The following is a 24,023-nucleotide window of genomic DNA, read 5'->3' as shown; positions in this document are numbered from 1 at the left end:
AAAGCACTCTCTATACATGAACTCCTCTCAGAATCGAGGATGGACAGAAAAGATTGATGTACATTTGCAATCTGTGAACCATTTTCAATCAACTTAATTTAGGTGGTCCCTGGATATTGTAGATGAATATTTGAAGCTACCCTATTAAGGTTAGGGTAATTAAATTAATTTTGAGCCTCAGCTACTGGATTTTCATAACAAACTACTGATATTCAAGAAAGTAAAATGGAGCATTTATATTTAATTTTGATCCCAGATCTGATATTTGCAGGACAGCACCTAAGTTGGGAAGTCTTCAGATTCAAGCCTACCATCTTCTGCCTCCTCCCAACTTTTGCATATCTCAGCAAATTATCCCAGCTGTGAACCATTCAAGGAGTGAGTTTCTTATTTCCACTTGTCTGTAATCGGGGCTTTAAAAAATGCTGATACAAAATCAAAGTTCATCCAGAAGGAATATAAAAAGGGTGAAACAGCAGGACAATGTAAATTCAAGACCTCCGTATTATCTGCTAAGTTAGAAGGAACTAAATGTTTATATGGCAAGTTCTCGGGCTCTCGGCATATGCAGGTAAGCTTGCAGCCAAGAGACATAAGCCAAGCACTTAATTCTCCTCATATGCCCTGCATCCAGTTTTCCTGGGTACTGAAGTTTTCCAGCGGCCCCTGCAATGCACAGATGAGCTCCATGTTCCAGCCCCTTCTCCCCCTCGGTACAGTTGGGAACATGCTGCGGAGGACATCCCATACTCAGCTCTTGCATCTTAGGTGCCTGTCCCAACTTCTGTGAGACACAGGGAGACAAAGGATGTTTTGGCACTTGTAGAATGCAACCCTCCAAAACAGAGAAATGACGAGATTTTAAGCCTTGCCTGTCTGCCTAGCACTCAAGTAAGACACAAGCAGTAACAGCTGGGTCAGCTATGAGAAAATTCTTTCACATGATTAATACAGAGAGGCAGTTGTGACTTTTTTAAATCCCGGAGTCTTTTTTGTTCTGTATTTTTCCATACTGAAAACCAGGCAGCTCCTCAGGAAGAAAGGAGTAATGTTTCTATTTGAGAAAGTAAGTGCCTTAGAGAATGATGTGGCTTACTAGACATCATGCACAAACCACAGTGTCTTCTGTCTGAGGATTTGCAAAGTAAGCGCTGGATTTCTCCTTACCACCCAAGGTACTTTGAAATGACCACATGGCAGGATCTAAAGGAAAATGCTGAATACAATGGGATATTTTCCGGTGATGGTCAAATGTTGCGCTGCAGAGATTTCAGTAATAGAGAAATAGATTATCAAGAGATGGTAGCCAGGTAATGTTATGATAAGTAGGCTCTTGATTTAGGCCAAAATCAAAACAACCTGAACTGAATGGTGCAGTGTGAAAGATGAGGCAGATGTCTTCACACCTGATCCCTTCAAGGCCTAGATCTCTTTGTTTTGCCATTGAAAGTCCCTCTGATGAAGCACAGAGCAGAAAAACAAACGTGGAAGCCAGACATCAGTCTCAGCAAAGTAATAATATATAATTATCAAAGTTCACAGAGTAATCAGGGTGAAACTACCCAAAAAGCACCTTTACTTGCATCCTCACCAGCTTCACTGGTAGTCAGCAAGTGAGATTTGATCTTACAGCTCTTAATAGATTTCTATATATTAGCATTGAAAGAAAGGATTTCAAAGGAATCATAGCCTGAAGTCTGCTAGTGTCTATCTATCTTTTCCTCAAGGGATAAATTACAGAAAAGTAATTTTTAACAAATAGGAACAAAAGATGTGAGAGTGATTTGAAATATTAGCAAGTTAATTAATGTTTTAATACATTTTTTAAAGGTAGATCTAAAAATAACCTTGGGTATTTATATACGTAGATATAGTTCTAGCTGACAACATTATAGATACAATGTCAGAAAATCATGGTTCAGAAGAGGAAAATCTGAACAAAGCACAGGATTTATTTTCATCTATAAAAGAGTTGTTGAAATCCTGTTCATTTTTTTTCTTTTTCCAAAGCCAATGTTATCCTGACTTTTCTATTTTGTTCTGTTTTTCCTGAATTTGTCCTTAGATAGTCTCAACAGTAATGAAATGAGTCAGAAGATCCAATGTTTTTTTTTTTTTTTAAAAAATAACAGTTTTTTTCACAACTGTATCAAGAACAGAGGTCTAATTTCCCTCTGCCACTATAATACTAAAACCTTCATTGAAATGAAAAAAATCATTGATAAAATCACCACGAGCAACCCATCAAAATCCATATGAAAGTTTGTATGGGAACTGTTAGGTCACAGCCTGCACTTGTGATTGAGCACCTGGGGAAGAGGTGTGACTAGCCCTAGGAGCACAGGTGCAGGCAATTCACCTGCTAGCCCTAGGAGCACAGGTGCAGGCAATTCATCTGCACAACAGGACAGATGCACCCTGGGTAAACCTCTCCCTCATTTAAGGGCCAGCAGCGAGGAGGGCAGTATCTATTTTTGGAGATCTTTGTCTCTGGGAAGTTTTCAATGGAAATTCATTTGGAATAAGGTAAGTATTCTTTTCTTGTTACTGGTCTATGACTATTGCTTTTCAAGTGAGATAGTTAAACTGGATAGAAGCAGTTTAATTCATTTCCTTCTCTGCCTTAAAGTCAGATAAAGCAAATAGTTTCTAAAAGTATTGCTCAAAGAAATGATGACTTGATTTTATTTAATAAATGAAAACACGAACTACAAGGTATAATCTAGATCAAAAAATAACGGATGGTGAAAATAGCAAAAGATTAAAAACAACTCCTTGATATATGATCAAGGGATGTACATTGTATCACTTTTTAAGTAAGAAATGAGGATCCTCTTAGTTACTTAGCTAGAGCTAAATGTATTCAAAATAAGCTTGAATCAGAACAGTGTAATGAGAAGGGGGTAATTGTAGTTCAGCAGCAGAAGTAGTACAAGAATACAATATGTAAAAGAAGTTAGTAACTTTAAAAAGTAGCTTTATATCTTTGATGTATATAACGGATGAATGAAAAAGAAATTTAGTTTTCAGGATGACTACCATAAGAGTTTTTTTTGTTTTTTTTTTAAAAAAAAAAAATTTAAAAAAAAAACAAAAAAAAAAACAAAAAAAAAAAACCACCCACAAAGATTAAGAACATCGAAAGCAAAAGAAAAGCTAGAAAAATGAAGTATTTCTGGTGAGAGGGGGCAAAAAAGAACACACTAAAATGTTGTTGATTCAATACAAATTGCACTTCATATTGAATGACTAAAATGTAAGCATCACAGATATCAGGTATTATGAATGCACTGAAAACTGGTTATTTTAACAAAGCAAGCAATGGAAAACTAAGGAAAGAGGAAGAATGCTGTAAGAAATTCTACTTCAGCTTCAATGAGGAATTCAGAAGAAATCAAAGGACAAGGAAAAAAAGAAGAATCACTAAGAATAAGTGGATGTGGATGTGCCCCATTGCTTGCAGACTAGGCACGCGCTTGTGTAGATGCGCCCCATTGCAAGGTGCAACCTCCTGTGGACGTGCCTTTGTGTACATGCACCCTGTTGCTGTTGAGGATCTCCTGTAGACCTTAATATGTTTCTGCCAGTTATTGCAGTTAACAGCTTTACTTCTCATTGCTCAGTACTATTGTGAATTAGGCTTTATTACTGCATCCAAATTATTGTAACTTTAAGCTGTATTATAGTTTATTCATACATTTATTATTTTATTTTATTATAATTCTCCTAATGAACACTTAAAACTGTTGTTAATCTACCCAAAATCTTGTTTATTCGAGCCTTTTAGAGCATTTTCTGGAAAATGTTTCAGTGATAGGATTGATAAAATACCTTGCTTTAACCATTATAGCTTTATGTAAAAGACCCAAACCAGCCCTGCCCAAGGAAATCTAGATTCAAACGTACTACCAAAAAAAACACCACTATATTCTCTATTTCCTTCTATTGCTTGATGGAACAGATCTTAAAAGTACGAAGAATCACCAACACATACAGCAAATACTGGAAAATATTATACAAACTGTGTTGTTGAACCTGTATTTTGCTCCTGGAGGTGGCCCTTTCAAAACACAGCTGAGTGTCTCTGCCAGCACTCGGTGCCAAGGCTGAAACTGCTTACTTTGTGTGTGTACTTGATTTAAAAGTTTCCAGTACTGCTGACATCTAGGAGTATTTCTTTTCAGGAAGAAATGCAAGAGAAATCCTTATTTTGGTATTCCATCTGAAAGAAGAGTTTTCAAACAACCAAAAAAACAGACAGAAATTTCTAGAGTTGGAAATCTCTTTTTACAGAGTTCCTAAGGGCCAAGGGTCTACATGAGTTCAAACTAACAGCATCCCGCTATTATCAGTTTTAAATGATGCTGAGTTTGTGGATTACTGGTATTAATAATGTTTAGCCAAAAAGGAAACTACAGCTTATAGTCTTATGGCTCACTTATGTGGTGCCGAACTCCTCATTGAATATTTGATCTTGCAGTCAAGAGCTGATTTCTGGTCACCACTCTCAGTGGTCAGAGGATTACACAGATGCAAATGCCAGTCCCAAGGCTCTAACAATGCAAATATTTTCATATAATAAGGTAAGGAAAATGCATAAGGTTTCCATGAAAAGAAATTAGCATGCGCTCTTCCTAGTCACTGCTCCTAGCTATATTGACTCCTCGTCCACAATGCTTTCAAAATGTCTTGAATATTTTGACAAGCACTCTTCAGAAAAGACATTTCTGCTAAAAAGAGGAGTAAAAGCAACATGGAAGGGTTTGTTTGCTTGTTTTAACTATCTGTGGATCTCCATTGGAGGCTTTATTTTCTGTTGCTACAAAAAAGCGGTGTTCAGATCTTGGAAGGATTATCAATTATTTAAAAAAAAAATGGTGAAGAAAGAGCACAGGTTTTCATGACAAAATCTGGCACGCTGAGTTTTCATACTTCAAAGCACAAAGAGAAGATGACGTTTTTGTGTGCCCTCTCTTGTTCCCCTTCATATTCTCTCCCTTCCCTTCACCCCCCCCCCCCATTCCCTTTTTCCCCTCCCCTATGGTTTTTGAGCCTGTAGGGATCACCAGAAGGAAAGAAATGCCATCAAAACTTCCCAGTGTTGCTGTCAGATCATGTGTGACGCATGGTGATGGTCTACATGGAACTGATGGAGCATAGTATGAATCTGCAGTGCAAAACTGGGTTGCCTCAAGTAGCACCCCTGTGCACTGGCCCATGAAAGAGCATGGAATTCCACCATACACCAATCATCACTCATCTTAAATTGTATTAACATGCATTGCAAAGCATGTATAAGCATCAGATCTCTGTATTAGTTAAGGTTCTTCCTGTAGTTAACTTGATCATTAGCTCATGTCACAAAGGGCTGGAGCACATGGGAACTATTAGTCACAACCTGAAACTTTGATCACCTGAGGCAAGAACTGTCAGCTGCAGGAGCACAGGTGAAGGCATTTCACCTGTGTGATCGGCGGGGTGGCCGTGGTCCACCTCTCCTAGACTCCATTTAAGGGCTGACTGCCACTGAGGAAGGATCTCTTGCTGGAGATCACTCTCTTTGGAGTTTTTCTGCAACTCTTGGACATAGGAGAGCATTTTCATTTATTTTTTATTTTCTCTTTGCACCGTGATAATCCTGCTAGACCTGAAAAATAACAACCTAACATACCACTCTACAGACTGTGTATTTGTTGATTGTACGCCACCTCTATCTCTCTCGTCCCACCGCCCCCACTGGTTACCGTCCCCCAACCCACCACCCCCCCCTCCTACGGTTCCCCCCCCCCCCCCCCCCCCCGCAACTGTCCCCCACCCCCCCCCCCTCCTGCTAGTCTACCACCCCCCCCCTTCCAGTCACCACCCCCCCCCACCCTCTACTAACCTCCCCACCCCCCTGTCTACTAGCCTCCCCCACCCCCCCTTCTACTGGCATCCCCCACCCCCTTCTACTGCCCACCCCCAACCCTCTACCAGCCTCCCCCATCCCCCCCTCTACTAGCCTCCCCCACCACACCCCCTTGTAATAGTCTCCCCGTCCCCCCCCACCCTTTAGTGTCCCCGACTAGTCTCTAGAGACTAGTCTTCTAGTCTCCCCCCCCTCTAGTCTCCCCCACACCCCCCTCCCTAGTCTCCCCCACCCCCCCCTCCCTCTAGTGTCCCCCCCCTTCCCTCTTGTCTCCCCCCCCTCCCTCCGGTCTCCCAGACACTCCCCCCCCTAGTCTCCCCTGCCAACCCTCCCTCTAGTCTCCTCCCCCACCCCCCCCTCTAGTCTCCCCCGCCCCTCCCCCCCCTCTAGTCTCCCCCGCCCCCCCCCTTTCCTCTACTCTCTCTCACCCTCCCCCCCATCCTCTGGTCTCCCCTCCCCTTCCTCTGGTCTCCTCCCACCCCCCCCCCCACCCCCCCCCGCTAGTCTCCCCCACCCCACCCCCCCCCAGTCTCCCCCACCCCCCCATCCCTCTAGTCTCCCCCTCCTCCCCCTAGTCTCCCCCTCCCCCCCCCTATTCTCCCCCACCCCTGCCCCAGTCTCCCCCCCGTTCCCTCTGGTCTCCCCCACCCCCCCCCCCCTCCTCCCTTCCCTCTGGTCTCCCCCACCCCCCCCCCCCTCCTCCCTCTAGTCCCACCCACCCCCCCCCTCTAGTCTCCCCCACCCCCCCCCTCTACTCTCCCCCACCCCCCCCCCTTCCTCTACTCTCCCCCACCCCCCCCCCTTCCTCTACTCTCCCACCCCCCCCCCCCTTCCTCTACTCTCCCACCCCCCCCCCCTTCCTCTACTCTCCCACCCCCCCCCCCTTGCTCTGGTCGCCCCCCCCCTCCCTAGTCCCCCCACCACCCCCCCTCTAGTCTCCCCCACCCCCCCCTTCCAGTGTCCCCCCCCCCCCCTCCCGTCGCCCCCACCCTCCCCCCCACCCTCTAGTCTCCCCCACCCCCCCCCTAGTCTCCCCCACCCCCCCCTAGTCTCCCCCACCCCCCCCCCCTCGTCTCCCCCACCCCCCCCCCTCTCCCTCTAGTCTCCCCCACCCCCCCCCCTCTCCCTCTAGTCTCCCCCACCCCCCCCCTCTCCCTCTAGTCTCCCCCACCCCCCCCCTCTCCCTCTAGTCTCCCCCAACCCCCCCCCTCTCCCTCTAGTCTCCCCCAACCCCCCCTCTGGTCTCCCCCCCCCACCTTCCTCTGGTCTCCCCCCCCCCCCCCCCCGGTCTCCCCCACCCCCCACCCCCCCCGGTCTCCCCCACCCCCCCACCCCCCCCCTCTCCTGTGGTCTCCCCCACCCCCCCCTCCCTAGTCTCCCCCACCACCCCTCCTCTAGTCTCCCCCACCCCCCCCTTCCAGTGTCCCCCACCCCCCCCTCCCGTCGCCCCCACCCTCCCCCCCACCCGTCGCCCCCACCCTCCCCCCCACCCTCTAGTCTCCCCCTCCCCCCCCATTCTCCCCCACCCCCCCCTAGTCTCCCCCACCCCCCCCCTCTCCCTCTAGTCTCCCCCACCCCCCCCCTCTAGTCTGCCCCCCCCTCCCTCTAGTCTCGCCCACCCCCCCCTCCCTCTAGTGTCTCCCCCCCCTCCCTCCGGTCTCCCACCCCCTCCCTCCGGTCTCCCCCACCCCCCCCCCTCTGGTCTCCCAGACCCCCCCCCCCCCCCCCCCCTCTAGTCTCACCCGCCCTCCCTCAAATCTCGCCCGCCCCCCCCCCCCTAGTCTCCCCCGCCCCCCCTCCCTCTAGTCTCCTCCCCCACTCCCCCCCCTCTAGTCTCCTCCCCCACCCCCCCCTCTAGTCTCCCCCAGCCCCCCCCCCTCTACGCTCCCCCACCCCCCCCCTTCCTCTACTCTCTCTCACCCCCCCCCTTTCCTCTACTCTCTCTCTGGTCTCCCCCCCCCCTACCTCTGGTCTCCTCCCCCCCCCCACCCCCCCCCCTTCCTCTGGTCACCTCCCCCCCCCCACCCCCCCCCCCTTCCTCTGGTCACCTCCCCCCCCCCCACCCCCCCCCCCCTCCGGTCTCTCCCACCCCCCCCCCTCCTCTGGTCTCCCCCACCCCCCACCCCCCCTCTAGTCTCCCCCCCCTCTCTCTAGTCTCCCCCACCCCACCCCCCCCCAGTCTCCCCCACCCCCCCATCCCTCTAGTCTCCCCCATCCCTCTAGTCTCCCCCACCCCCCCCCTCTAGTCTCCCCCACCCCCCCCCTCCAGTCTCCCCCACCCACCCCCCCTTCCCTCTAGTCTCCCCCTCCCCCCCCTATTCTCCCCGACCCCCCACCCTCTAATCTCCCCCAACCCCCCCTCTGGTCTCCCCCACCCCCCCCTCCCTCTGGTCTCCCCCCCCTCTCCTCTGGTCTCCCCCACCCCCCCCCTCTCTAGTCTCCCCCCCTCCCCCACCTCCCTCTAGTCCCCCCTCCCCTCCCCCCCCCCCCCCACTATCCCCCCCCCCCCCCAGTCTCCCCCACCTCCCCCCTCTAGTCTCCCCCACCCCCCCCCCCTCTAGTCTCACCCTCCCCCCCTCTCCCTCTAGTCTCACCCTCCCCCCCTCTCCCTCTAGTCTCACCCTCCCCCCCTCTCCCTCTAGTCTCACCCTCCCCCCCTCTCCCTCTAGTCTCCCCCACCCCCCCCCCGTCTCGCCCACCCCCCCCCCCCCTCCCTCTTGTCTCGCCCACCCCCCCCTCCCTCTAGTGTCCCCCCCCCTTCCCTCTTGTATCCCCCTCCTCCCTCCGGTCTCCGACCCCCTCCCTCCGGTCTCCCCCACCCCCCCCCCCCTCTGGTCTCCCAGACCCCCCCCCACCCCGGTCTCCCCCACCCCCCCTCTATCTCCCCCGCCCCCCCCCCCCAGTCTCCTCCCCCACCCCCCCCCTCCCTCTAGTCTCCTCCCCCACCCCCCCCTCTAGTCTTCCCCGCCCCCCCCCTCTAGTCTCCCCCACCCCCCCCTCTCTCTAGTCTCCCCCTCCCCCACCTCCCTCTGGTCTCCCCCTAGTCTCCCCCCCCCCCCCCCCAAGTCTGCCCCCCCCCCCTCTAGTCTGCCCCACGCCCCCCCTCTAGTCTGCCCCACCCCCCCCTTTAGTCTCCCCCACCCCCCCCCTCTAGTCTCCCCCACCCTCTCCCTAGTCTCTCCCACCCCCGCCCCAGTCTCCCCCACCCCCCCCCTTCCTCTACTCGTCCACCCCCCCCCCCCCCCCCCCCCCCCCCCCTTGCTCTGGTCTCCCCCACCCCCCCCTCTAGTCTCCCCCACCCCCCCCTTCCAGTGTCCCCCCCCCCCCCCTCCCGTCGCCCCCACCCTCCCCCCCACCCACTTTTTGAAGACCGGAGTGACATTGGCTATCCTCCAGTCTTCAGGCACCTCCCTTGTCCTCCAAGACCTCTCAAAGATGACAGGAAGCAGTTCAGCAATCAGTATATCTGTTCAGACCACGGGCAGCCAGTTTCCCCAGAAGAAGCCTGTGAGGGACCACGACAAAGGCTTTGCTGAAGTCTAGGAAGACTACATCAACAGCCCTTCCCTCATCTACCAGACTGGTCACCCAGTCATAGAAAGAGATGAGGTTGGTCAAGCACAACCTGCCCTTCACAAACCCGTTCTGGCTGGGCCTGATCCTCTGGACACTGCGTACATGCTGTGCAATCTCATCCAAGACGATTTGCTCCATAACCTTCCCTGGTACTGAGGTCAGGCTAACAGGCCCATAGTTCCCCAGATCCTCCTTACGGCCCTTCTTGAAGATGGGAGTCACATCAGCAAGCCTCCAATCCTCTAGGACCTCACCAGTTAACCAGGAGCGTTGATAGATGGCCGAGAGGGGCTCAGCAATCACCCCTGCCAGCTCCCTCAACACCTGAGGGTGCAGCCCATCCGGTCCCATGGACTTGTGACAGTCCAGACAGAGGAGGAGCTCTCTGACTGTCTCCACCGGAATTGCTGGGGGCATATTCTGTGCAGTGTCCCAGACTTCTAGATCGGGGCATAAAAAGCCCAGAGGATAACTGATCTGGCTGTTAAAGGCAGATGTAAAGAAGGCATTGAGGACCTCAGCCCTCTCCTTGTCTTCAGTGACCACATTCCCTGCTGCATCAAGTAGAGGATGAGAATTACCTTTGGTTCTTCTTTTCCCGTTGATATATTTATAAAAAGATTTCCTATTGTCTTTTACTGCAGAGGCCAACCTGAGCTCAAGTTGGGCTTTTGCCTTCCTAACTTCTTCCCTGCATACCTTAGCTACTTCTTTGTAATCTTCCCAAGCAGCCTGTCTCTTCTTCCAGAGGATGTAGACTCTCTTTTTCTCCTTGAGTTTCAACAGTAATTCCCAGCTCATCCACACCGGTCGTCTTCCCCTGCGGCTCGCCTTACGGCACTCAGGGACAGCCTGTTCTTGTGCCTTTAAGATTTTTAAGATAATCAACATGAAGCAGTGACTTGTGTAGTCATGTTATTGGTAAATGCCACATCCGAATTCAGAATTGAACTCTGTGGCCAAGCCCTGCTGATTCTATAGGCCAAACCAAAATCTCAAAGCCAAACATAACCTCAGGCTGAGGAAGCTGAGGTCAGACAACTGAGGTTTGGGTCTGTGTCTTGTTGCTACCAAGTCAAAGACTCCCGGCTCAAAAACAGAGTGCTAATGATCAAGTGACAATCCAAACACAACCAACAAAGGAGCACCAAGAAAACATCTGGAAGCAATTCTTGTCAGAAAAGAACAGAGACTTAGTCAAGTGCTTTTCTGCCAAAGAGGGGGAAAGAAGTATTAATGACAAGGGGCTTTTCCCTGTCTGCATTCAAAGGTTACCACTGGGACATCTGTACAGAATAAGACTCACAGAAAGAGCACATACGTGGCTAGGGGAATGAAAAAGGAATAAGTGCTAGAAAAAACAAACAACTCTACAAGATCTAGAGAAGGCAGCTGTTTGAACAGTTAAGCTCTACCTGGTAAGTAACAACCAATCTGTTGATTAAGCATCAGGATAATGCAGAGTCAAATTAATGCAAAAAAATCACTGGAAACTTTTTCTGTAATATATACGAATGTGGTGGGTAGAACAAATTAAAACAAATGCTGGAAACTGGCAGGCAAGAAAAATATGCTGAAGCAGAGGCAAATATTTAAAGCAGATCCACACAACTTTCAGAACGTGTAACTTTGCTACTGCTTGCTTGTAAAAGCCTGGTTTGCCTGTAAAAACACCCACTGCCTGCTTCTCATTGCTCACTGCCCAGCTCTGGGTGACTGGGGCTCCACATGGCGGTGGTGGGTGCTGCTTCTCTCCCTATCCCCTCTGGGGGAAACTTGTAGTCCATATCCTCTGAGACAAGCCCTGCCTGCATCTGCCCGCTGAGGTCCTGCTGGCCACAGACGCAGCACACAGGAGCCAGCACCCCTCACAAAAATACAGTGCCTGTTCTCCACAGGAAAGGCTTTTTGAGGAGCTGGTTGCACAGCTGAAGGTGCTTTAATCTACTGTCACGTTGTGTAACAGAACAGGGAACAAATTACTCCCTCCTCACAGCCCTGCTCCACAGGTTTTATTCCTTCTCTCAATCATTCATTTCATCTCTACCTCAGTCCTCCAGTTAAAAAGCCATTGCTGGAAGTACCTTCATCCAAACTACAGTTTAAATAAAATATAGTACATGCAGACATTTATTTGTCCTTAATAGCACTGCCTTGATGGGTATATACTTTCCACACATTTTGGAAATGAAACCTTAGAGATTTTTGAAAGGAAGTGAGATCTGAAGAGTAAGCAGCTGCTTTATTAGAAGACATAGAACTCTTGATTTACAGGTTTCATTCACTCTGAGCTGAAGAACATCTCATGAGCCTACTGCTGTAAGTGTTGGCAGGGCCCAAAGACAGCAGTAGGACATTTCTGTTGCTGCCCAGCGTTGTTGCCTGGGCCCAGCACAGCAAAATGCCAACAGATCCTCTAGAAATGCAGCAGCTGTGAGCTCCCACTTCTGTGCTACAGATCACTCTGAGGGGCTGTGAGAACGGACACCTGCCTTACCAGCCTGCCAGCCCTGGGTGCGTGTCAGCTCTGCTTGGAAACTCTGGACTTGCCAACAATGCAATGAAATTCTCATTGCTAAAGAACTGCTTTGTATTTTCAGAGTACCTAAATCACTCTGGCAGTGACCACGACCCCAGTGGGACAGAGGGGATGACGTTTGTATGAAAGTGCTGTCATGTGCCACAAAGCTGCTCAGCGTATGTTAACACATGCAGCAACCTGCTTTCTTTTTAAAGAAATCTGTTCTTTCTCCATTTTAACCTGAGTCAGTACAAGCAACCACAGCTGGTTAACTTAACAGAGAATTACTATATTTTGCATTCTTAACTAAAAGTTCTTAACTCTTCATGAGCGGAATCTTACATAACCAGCAAGCAAAATGAAGATGAAACCAGCAAACAAGCCCCTGAGGCTAGTTCAGGATTTTCCAGCTACTACCTTTAAAACGCTATTCTCTCTCACTCGCCACAACTGAAAAGGATAGTCTGCAGCATGCAATGGTTCCACGTGGCCCAAAACCAGGTCATCATGAAGAGGGAGTTAATCCCTAATAAGATTGTACACTTGTGTACTCTGATCTGCTGAACTAGTGAATTCAACTTCCAATCCAAAAAATTCAGACTGGTTTTAATTACTAAGAAATTGCCTCTTATCCCAGTAATGACTTCCTCTGACAAATAAATTACACTGAAACAACTGAACTCAGCCAAGGGAAAAATGTATGAGATAGAAAGTAATCTTGGCGCTATCAGAGTCAGTGGCTCATGATCTAGCCCAGAGCAGAAGGGAAATAAAGTTATTTATTAACTATGAACTTTTATCAAACAGAATAGTCCAAGAAGTTTATAGGTTTTGGTACACAGCATTTTGCCATTTTGTCTTTCTCTCTGCAGTATAGGGACCACACAAACAGTTAACCTGCTCACCAAGAGGTAAAAAAAAAAGTCTCCCTTTGATTTTTTCTCTAAAATGAGTAGGAAAACAACTGCCTAGAGCTGATCTTAAAGGCTTGCTCTCCCTAGAACTTTTCTTGTCAAAGACTTTAAGAAATTTTTCTGTGGAATTTATTTTTAAGTATAGATTTTTTTTTTAAGTACACATTTATTTATTTTATACCTGGCTTTGAGAAGGTAGCAACAAACATATGTATCAACAGTCACTTAAAATATTTGATTCTATTTTATTGATAGAGGACTCAAATATCCAAAGAAAACCAAACAGGGCTTTGATTGAGTAAGTAACAAGATGAAGTTTTACAGAGATGAATTATTTTCTCTTGAACACATAGCTAGAGACCTACGAAAGGGGTCCTACCTTTCTACCACAGGCACCATCCAAAAAGACAAATCCAACATCAGGAAAACAAGTTATTTACTCCATCATGTATTAACACAGCCCCTGTATAAAATAAATATTCAAACAGATGCGTCAGAAGTGGTGACATTTCACTTGCATGCCCAATGAGTGCATAAATACCAGGGCGCTGGAGATCTGGTGCTGCACAGGGCAGAGCAGTGCCACCCACAGATAGGACGGGGAAGGAAAGAGATGCTCCCACTGCATTGGCCAGCTCCAGTAGGCCAGAGATTTTGGTTCTGTACCAAGAGACATTTTTAGAAAGGAGCAGAATAGGACCAGGGAAGAGAGCCTGCTCTAGACAGCAGCACGTTGGGAGAGTTTCTCTCACTTCCTGCTTTGTGCATCGAGCTGGCTGAGAGCTGTGTCTGGTATTTGAGGCACGTCCCGTCCCGCAGCCTGCTCCTGTCCCCCCAGGCTGGAGCAGGGCAAGGCTGCAGATGCTCGCCTGGCTACTGAGTCACTGAGCTGCAGCTCGGAGCCAAGGCTGCAAACAGACACTACTGTCTCTTCCCAGACCTGGAGCCAAACATGATGACCAAATCATTTTTTCTGATCTTCAGTTCTCCCTTCTACTTATGAAATACTTTGATGAAAGGCTATAGAAGTACTGCTCTATGAGCACACTACTTCATTCCATCTCAGTGAATAGTTTGCAACTGCTACCTAAAAAAATGGGTACAAGAATATTTTTCCTTTTTTGAAGGCACATGCATCTAAATGCACGCTGTCCACAAATGAACATTACTAGACTTGAAATTCAAAATTATATCTTCACTATTAAACATTTTCACAGTTATTATGCCTACTCTAATATCATGTGCCTTTCCTGTTTTTAATAAGCAACTGTAAAATTCTGTTCGGCCACAGGATGGCAGGCAGAGTATAAAGACACTATTTTATCTCCAACTTTTCACCGGGGAAAAGTATGTACATATGGCAAAGTAGTTCTTCTTTCCACTGTCCCTATCTGCTCACGCTTTTATTAATTAGATTAAGTACTTGGACCTACACAGCAAATGCAGAACAGAACTTATAGAATAAATATAAAATGGAATCGAATTGACAAAGGTCAGGTCAGACGTGCTGAAATTCAGCCATGTGGGACATGATCCTCAAAAGAGATCTCCTTATTTTACTGTTCAAAAATACTAATTTTAGTTTTCAGACACAGGAAGTCTCACTATTCCCTATTCTCGCAAGCTGCCTTAAGTAACTACCAAATTAAGTGATGCTGTTGTAGTATATTTATTCTGTACATAGCCAAGCAAGCATAAGAAATAACAAGAAGCTCAGCAGCCAGAATATTATGAAAATCCTCAGAAGTTATTCAACAGTTAAAAGCATATTTCTTTGCTGCTTTTATTCTTGACTCTAACTTAGTGAATTTGAGATTTTTGATAGCCTTCAGCACCAACCCCTAAAAAAACCAAGCACTTAAGCACAACCAAACGCTCCAGAGGGATTTCTCTGAGAACTCTGCATTCCTCTTTTGCCAAAGCGTAACACATTCCAGCTCACAGAGGGCAGCAGCTCAGTTCAGACACTTGTAAAGCTTCTTCAAACTACTTCCTGGGAGATAAATAAAAGCCTGTGGCTGCACTAAGGACTTCACCCTGTATCTATGCAAGTCTCTCTGCTGTCTTGAAGATATTCCCTGTCTAGAAAGGTAAGGAAACTTTTTCTTCAGCTTTTGGTTAGGCAACATGTACGTCTGAACTGAAGAAGGGATGGAGACTGTACAGTCAACAAATGTACAGTTGGAAAGAGTATTGTAGTGAGATGGCAAAGGAACAAATAGAGAAGGAACGCTCACCTGTATCCAAAGATTTAGGCTCACTATGAAAAGCTCCACAAAGGAGGGATCTCCAGAAAGAGATCATTCCCCAGTATTAGCCCTTAAATGGGGTCTAGGAGGGGACAAACCAGGTCCCACCCCTTCCGGTCACGCAGATGAATTGCCTTCACCTGTGCTCCCAGGCTGACCCAGTCCTTGCTTCAGGTGATCAACCAGTGATTCAGGCTGTGACTCAACACAGCCATTACACAGTTACCATACAGAGGCAAAGAAAGGAACTAGATCTTGGAGGAGCATTCCACACAGAAACCATACTTCCCATTTAAGTATCATTTATATTGCCAATGCTATTGGCTGGCTTGGAGCGTTTGCTCCTTTCCCACAGCATTTTACTACAGAGAAAAACATTCATAATTCAATGCTTAGGAGGTCGGAAAGCTGGCTGAAAAGGATGAATAATCTCTTTATCAAAGTTCTCTTTACATGGAGGGCTACCAACATTCTGAGCTAAGGCCAGGTGCAAATGCAGAAAGAAGCTCTGTATCTACAACCAGTTTCCAGGAATTTGAAAAAAGTGAAATGTTTAATAAAGCAGTAAGAAAGGACTGCAGGCATGTCTGTAATCACTTTACCAGTGGACCACAAGCATTTACGAAAGTGCTGGATTCAGGAAAGAAGTTGGCACAAAGTGTGAAGAAATGCCATGCCTTAGTACTCGTATCACGAAACATTTCACCATACAACACACAGAGAAATCAGCATAGTAAAGTTAATAGTAACAACAATAATAATATACCAAACTGATTAAGAAGCTGAGGAAAGGAGGAGGAAAGAAAAAGCAAAACAAAACAACTTCTAGGATTTCCTATTGTCTTACAGATAATCCTCAGCGCTCCCACTGACCAAACATGGCAAATAGCAGCAGAGACGTTCACTGAGAAATCAGCCTCTACGCAGAATGAAAGACAGTAAAGGATCTAATTCTGACAGTAGCAACCCATTGCACCATTCCTTACAGTCTAGCAACTGGATACAAACAAGGATGCTATACTTAATGCTGTTTATGATATGCAGTGTTGGTCAGTAGCTTACTCAGCCCTACTGCCTTCAACTTTTATTTTATTTATTTATTTTTTTTTTAAATTAAACTACTATGGGACTCCATTCTTATGCACGAAGATTTACATCTTTGCTTCGTACACAACCACTTGATTGGCTCCACTGAATTAAAAAGTTTCGGGTTTTGTTTTTTTGGTTTCTTTTTTTCCCCTTTCTTCCTCTTCAAAAAAAGAAAACTAAAAAACATTCCAATTTTCCTCAGCAATTATTTTGAATCTGCCACTTTTGTTAGTGAACAGAAATCATTTCTATGATTAGGAATAAATGCTCTTATCTTTTCTCAGATATTTAAAAAAAGATTAAAATAAAAAAAAAACAAAAAATCAGTAAAGTTGACTATAAAGATTTTTCATAGGCAAATATTCAGTGGGAGACATTCAATCCAGAAAAGCTTCTTTAGCTTGGTTTAAAGTAAAGAAGCAGCACTACCACATAGCATATTGTACATAAAATTTTCAGCTTAAAGACTGTACAGTAAACAAATACACAGTTAGTAGAGTGATGTGGTTAGGCTGGTATTTTACATGTTGTATAACTAGAAGGATTATCACAGCAGAATGAGATAACCAAAAATAAATGAAAATGCTCACCCATGTCCTAGGCTCGCAGAAAAACTCCAAAGGGAGCAACCTCCAGAATGAGACAGCTCCCTAGCAACAGTCAGCCCTTAAATGGGGTCTAGGAGAGGTGCAGCCAGGCTCCACTCCTTCCAGTCACACAGCTGAATTGCCTTCACCTGTGCTCCTGCAGCTGACTCAGTGCTTGCCACAGGTGATCAATCAGAGGTTCAGGCCATGAGTCAACAGTTCCCGTACAAAGACAAACATCAGAAAAGAAACAACAGAAGTGGTATTTTGTACTTCTATTATAGGAAAGAAAATTCCACCTACATTTGTAAAGTAAAAGTAACTGTACTGTACGAGTATTTATGTATGAGTTATAATATGTAGAAAGGTTTCTGTGTGAACAAAGGAAATGTTTTCTTCATTATGAGACCAACTCCTTTTGTGTGAGCAAAGAGCTGCAGTTTTCTTTCTCATATAGCATTTATCTCCCATTAGGTACAGAAATCAAACAATTCTGAGAACATCTCCAGCACAAAACGTGAGCTTCACTCATTGCAGACCTCCTTCAACCTCAGCTGGGCACTGGATATACTTTGTCTACAGGAGTTTCTTTCTGTCTGCACATTTAAGTTATGTATTTTATCTATTTATTACTTCTTGTGTGTTAAGACATTTCTATATTCCAGTGGCTTATATTGCTCAAGAACTATATGTGCTTCCTTGCTTTGTCCCCTCATTAAATACACACACATACACACACACACACAAAAAAAACAAACAGTGCAAAACTCACAATGTAGTAAAACACTACAACGATGCAGTGCAAACTAGATTTCTTACCTTATCTGAACTTTCCTTCGTTTAAGAATTTTTTTTCTTATCAAGTTTACCCAAATTCTCTCACTTTACTGGAAGCTAAACTTCATAAATAAATTATGAAATATTTCCACCTTCAAATTTGAAAAACAAACATTTTAATTACATCTTACTATTTAAATTCTAAGGGAAAGTCTTTAGTTTCTTCTTTATCTGAAGAGGAACTGGAATAGCCCATGAAAAATAAATGAACTTTGAAAAATGTCTAATGTGAAGTATTTATAAAATATTAATAGACAATGATACAATATAGTTAACACACAATTAAAGTATAAAAAGCAACACAAACCTCAGTAATTTTTTTCATTTCCTGGCTCTGCCTTCTTTAAAAAGTAAATTAAATTTTAATCAATACCTTGAACACTACTACGTATTGAAAGCCGTCCTGCATTTTAGCTTCACTGCCCATATCTGAGAATAGGAAGTTTCAATTTTATATTTATAGAAAACATACATTAAATCTGTTGAAAACAGTATTTCTAACATTCATCTTTTGTTTAACTATCAGGATAGAATAACTTCCTGACTGTGGAGTTTTAATGCTAGGCATGAGCACCATTAGGCACCCGCACCAAGATTGGAAATCCAGACCTGCATTTGAATTCTGATGTTTTTCACCTTGCACATTTTTGTTGTCCTCGAAGAGAAGAGCGTTTACAAAGAAAGCTTGCAGCTAGGAGTGCTTTCTCATTTTTTATTTTATTTTATTTTAAGAATTATTTTTAAAATAAAGTTCAGTTTGTAAAAAATAAAAAATAGACCTTCAGACTGCGGTATTTTGACGACATTCCTCAAGTGTCTCCTCAGGCCTCTGCTCATAAAATACTCCATGCAGAGAGCAGTTCTGATGTCTTAATAGTTCCAAAATTTTCCTTTCCTTTGCAATATAATCTCAATTTATTTTTTTTTTTTAAATAAGCTTCTGTTTTCCGGCATTTGAGTGGCATTATAGCTTCATAATGTGTTTTTGTTCCTTTCAGACTAAAAGTAAATAAGAACGGGACCAACTTGGCTAGAATAAAACCATTTATTTGCTCAAGCAACATTTCAAGAACACCTGCATAGCTATTTTGGAAACATGCTGGTATCTCCATTCAGCCTTCCACGTCTGTTATCCACCTTCAGGTACATTATGCCTGCTTAACGATGACAAACGCACAGCTTATCCCATACCTTCACATTCAGCTAAAGATATCTCATTTTTCTACTTCTACCATTTGAATTTCTTCTAACATGAAATGCCCAGTTCCTGGAAAGTTTCTATTTCAGTGATATTTAGATAAAATCAAGCCTTGGCTTGTACTTTCCTGTGCTTCCCATTTTTCCAAATCTGAGGAGTGCAATAAAAAACCATCTCTTCTGCTGAAGAAGACCAGGCTATGGAAAAGAGCAAACATGGGTTTCTGCTCTTACAAAGTCACTGAGAAATATCTTTTATGCTCCATAGAGAATCACATCACAGCTATACTCCAGGTATACAATAGCTCACCAGTTCTGCTACTAAGGCATCTTTCATTGCCACAGAAGCAGCAGTTAAATTTTACACTTCAAGGGCACTTTAAAACAAAGATCCCTTGTCTCTGCCTCCCTTGCTCCTAACCTCCACATGCCAAACCTGTGTTGTTGTTTTTTTTTGACTGAGCTGGAATGCTGGCATCTAACAAATGTATGAGACAACTTTGCACAGTTCAGGTGGAAAGCAGCATGTACAAATGAGTGATGATCAAGAGTCAGAGAATGAAGCGCTCATAACTTGTGTGGCCAAAGCACTCTCACAGAGATTAAAGCCTATGGCTGAAGTGCAAGAACTGAGAACTTTCTCTTCTTGCAAATAATACTGTCAAGATCCGTAATTCATGACAGCACAGCAAAGAAGTCTGAGATTATGCAAGTCTGGAAATTAAGGCAAAATGTTTTAGGTATTAGGGCCATGACTGTCTGCCCTAATTTATGTGGTACGTGTTTTAAAGAACGATCAACTGTTTGACGTTGCTTGTGATCTCTGATGAATCACAGCTTGCAGAAGTGATTCAGAGATGACAAGTCTCCAAATTTGGCTGCGCCAGTATTCAGCATTGTGCACTTGCCCACTCAACACCCACTGCTTCCAAACATAGAATTTAGCGTTCAGCAGCTTATACTTGATACTTTCTGCCTCAGCTTCTCACACATTATGCCTACTTCATGCTGGTGATCCTCCCTTTGAAATGTTGCAATACTTTCATGCATTTGGAACTTTAAACTCGGAAAGGGACATTTTACAGAAATGCCTTCCAGTTGGCACTGTGCCCAGTTAGAAGTGTCTGGGAAAAAGAAAAAATTAAATGCATTTACCTTTCCACAAATCCTCACTGTCCCTTATATACAGAGGCTTGTTGTAAGTCATGAGCTAAAATACCAGAAAAGTTTATTCTTTCAAAGCCCGATATATTTTCTACAAGCACTTTATATGCCTCAGGTACCCTCACCAGCTCCATCTTTCCATCTTACTACCATGGGAAGATGAAGACAGACTTATCGCTCAAGCACAAACAGCAGCAGCTGCATACACCTTTTCTCTGTCAGTAGCGCTTCAGGTTCTGCTGCTGTACTACGTGAAGTTGCCAATTTTCTTAATGTACAGGGAACAATATCCTTTAATTTAAGAATGAAGAATACTAAAATTACTACTCCAAAAATAAAGGGGTTTTATTGGTATATTTTTGTTTGTTTGTTTTTTAAATACAGAGTTACATACCTCATTTTGACACACCACCTGTGTGTGAGTGCACTTTGTGAGAGATTAGTGACCCAAGTCTGAGAAAGCTTAAAGCCTAAAGCCTTCAAGCCCACTTTGGAGAGAGTAAGCCCTGCTGTCTTAAGGTATTAAGAACTGTAAAACATCTCATAGGCTTAAAGTATTGCTCACGTTAATTGCCATTGCAGCCGAATCTGTGAAAATGCAATATTTTCATGCTTTGTCTGTACAAATGACTTTATGGTAAGGAAGCAGCTTATACAAAATATACTCTGCTACCTTCCTCCTCTCTCTGCTCCCTACTCCAAAAAGGAAGGAATCAAAAGGGTATAAAGCCATTAGTGGCTAAGCAACTCCTTTCACAACTAAGCAAAATTTTTGCAAATGGAAGAATTTTGGTTTCAAGCCAGAAGTCCAGTCCCTGAGTAACCCTCTCGCTATGCGACTACGCAGCTGCCTTGCCAACCCTGGCACTAGGGATGTTCAGCTGACACAGACCAGTAATAAGCAGAGCAAGCACGCACACCGGGTACGTGCAGGACACAGACACAAGAAATCATGCAGGTCCAGTGAGCACAGCACCACCGAAAAGCACTGCCTCCGAGGCAATCCATCTAACCCCCCAACACCAGCTGGGTCCCAGCTCTGCTACTTCTGAAGTTGTGCTGATGCCAGTATGGGCTGTAAGCACACTGAGTGAAACACTGCCTTTCGATTCCTGCCTTACTCTAATAAATTACTTAAGATGAATGCACTTTTATCAGATAGTTTATCTCACATTTCTTTCTTGAGCAAAATAGTTCCCAAGTGGCAATGCTATAAGCACAGCCAAAGTTGCTTTTCTGAAGTGAAGCTCACTCCAGAAAGAAAACTTACTTTCCAAAAGCAATAAATTACTTAGGGATAAAGAAAACGATGATCATTTCTGTATGTGTAGCTGCCTTACCACCAAGTCAGAAAATCAACTGCTTTCTCAGACCTCCTCCACAGTCAAGGAACGTGCTGAGTGGTTGTGCCAACAGCTGCAGGTTGCTGGGATGGATTTTGAGGTTACCGAACACTGACTCGTCCTCCTTCATTCCCCACTTCCAGAAAAGCACTGAAAGATACCCATAAATCCATAAGTGGGATGTACTGAAGCAGATCTCAAAAGGCTACGTCAAACAGATGTATCATTAGAGGAAAGAAGTACACAGCTATCAAATAATACGTTTCAGTGAAAATGGTAGAAGCATTCTTTTCTAGTTGTGTTTAATCTTATTTTTGGATGTGAGAACGGAATTTTGAAAAATCAATAATGTTTCTGCAAGGTTCTCTGGTACTGTTGGGAAGGATGGTAAGCTTCATTAGTTCCCAAATTATTTGTTTTGCTAAGTTTTTGGCAGCAGCTGAAGGAAGAGAACCACTGGGGCTGAGTGTCTGAAGTTACTCTTCCCTGCAGCTCTGCTGTCAAACAGCTCCAGCAGTGCAACCAGTAGCTCTAAAAACTCAATATTGGTTCTCAAAATGCATTTTACAAAGGCTTTGCCCACTAATCTATACTCCACCATAAATCAAACAATCCTATTAAAAAAAAAAATTAATAAAAAAATAAGTGCTTTACCTGACACTTCAATCACAAGGGGTTCCTAAGACAGAGAATTCTGCTCCCTTGTACTCAGAAAAACAGCAGAGTACTCTACCTTGCCATGCAAGTAATTAAGTAAAAGAAAATAAAGTTTCACAGTACTTACTCTGTTCAGAAGTGAACCCATGGAAGACCACAGCAGAAACAAAAGGTAACTGAAATGCATGTGTTCCTTTAAAAGTTCACTGCAGTAGCCAAACAGAAAAATCTGAACAAATTCATTCAAACAGAAAATTAAACAACTCATATCTGCATACAGTATGAAAGCTCTGCTTTGAATTGACACTCAATTAATGCATACGGTAGATTGGGGAAAAGCCTTTAAATAAAGAATGTATAATATGATTGATTTCATCATTATTGACTCACTGGAAATCTGTCTTCCTTTGGGGCCTATCAGTCTCATTCCTATCAGATCACGATAAGAGTGGAGTAGTAATACTCAGGAAAAATAAATTAAAATATTAAGCTGCATGTAAACATTGAAATTCCTTGTTAAACAGTGATGCTAAAGAATATTAAAGGTGTGAACATCCCAAGTACTTCTTAGGAGTATCAGAGTCAGTATAGTTCATGAATATAAAATAAAAGACAAGCTATATTATTATCAGCTAAAAGCTGAGAAATCATCTTATCTATACAATGATCTGCTGCTCCTTACCCCCATCACAATCTCAAATTTAAGTACTTAGCAGCAAAAAATTAAATAAATAAAATAAATTAGGTGAAAGCAAAACAAGCCAGATACTTCACAAATGACTCTTTTGTTGCAGAGCACCTTCATGTCCCTGCACTCCCAAAGTCTCACATACACTGCTGGGAAAGCTGCTGCTTTCCTTCCGATGCACATACAAATGTCCCAAAACAAACTGTTAGAAAACTCAAATTTTTTAAAGTGCTTTTAAAATTAATGAAAATTAACAATAATTTCCTAATTCTGATTGCTTGAGATAGCTTAGTGACATTCAGACAATGCAGCAAGGCTTTCAGAACTAATTTGGGTGAACAGTTAAGATCTTTTTCTGCTGTTTGTTACTACAAGAAGTAGTAAATTCAGGCAGCTCCGTATGCACTGCCATCCACCTGAGAGTTGATAACCTTGGCAAAAACTTCTTTTAAAAGAAAAAAAATTAGAAGTGTGAGCACGGTAAATATTTTCCCTTCCAACCAGTGTGTATTAAACATAGTGCTTCATCTGACAGTTGATTAATAGATGCAAGTAGATGTAGCAATAAGCAAGTCCTAATACACTGAGAGGAAAAAAAGATAAGGAAAAATAAGCAATATTTAATACAACTGAGGAGTAAAAATAATGCATCTAAGACTCATGAAAAAAAGATCTCACTCTTTAAAAACTTCCCATATTTTTCATTAAAGGATCGGTTGTTCTTTTGTTGCTCATTTTTCAAGACAGAACCTCATAACACTAAACTACCTTTAACTGTTCCAGTGGTAAAAATATTCCCTGTTCTGAGTCAGTTTCACAGACTGCAAGCAAATGCTCAGAAAGAGGCAATTAACAAAAGCTGCTTTCATTCTGAAGCCTTGAAGGCTTTATGCTCTGCAACATTAGCCTAAGCACAGGCTACCTAAACATCCACAGACACTCACTAAGACGGAGCTGTTTCGTGTATGGAAACAGAGTTGGGAATACATTTATCGATCTCCAAATGCGAGCCTGAAACTGAGAAGGGTTGACAGTGTAAGAGAAAAGAAAAGAAAGCAAAGAATTTCCTGTGAGAAACCATTCTTAACAAGCTCACTTGAGCGTACTGTAGAAATCACTACATTTTGCCGTAATTGCTTCAGTGTAACTTCAAGTCACATTACGACCTACTCCCCTAAGAGCAATGGAACAGGGAAATAAGCAGACAGGCTACTTTGGGGTAGTAGAATAATCTCACTCCTCTATCAACTCCCAACAGAACTTTTGTTTAGGAAACCTGATATGAAGTGTCAT

General features: G+C 44.4%; 1 long non-coding RNA gene across 8 annotated transcripts in view; it reads left to right on the top strand.

Annotated features, from left to right (window-relative positions):
* Nucleotides 1-4,444, top strand: part of LOC125697399 (uncharacterized) — a 65,629-nt gene extending 61,185 nt beyond the window's left edge. For all 8 annotated transcript variants that reach the window (XR_007378774.1, XR_007378776.1, XR_007378772.1 and 5 more), the window contains 2 exons: nucleotides 272-2,526; nucleotides 3,316-4,444. This is a non-coding gene — a long non-coding RNA (uncharacterized LOC125697399). The remainder of the gene's footprint in view (nucleotides 1-271; nucleotides 2,527-3,315) is intronic.
* The last annotated feature ends 19,579 nt before the right edge of the window (nucleotides 4,445-24,023 follow it).

This window comes from Lagopus muta, chromosome 9 (assembly GCF_023343835.1).
Source record: "Lagopus muta isolate bLagMut1 chromosome 9, bLagMut1 primary, whole genome shotgun sequence".
NCBI classification, from domain to species: Eukaryota; Metazoa; Chordata; class Aves; order Galliformes; family Phasianidae; genus Lagopus; species Lagopus muta.
Note: the sequence above shows the minus strand (reverse complement) of the source record. Positions and strands in the feature narration are given on the sequence as shown.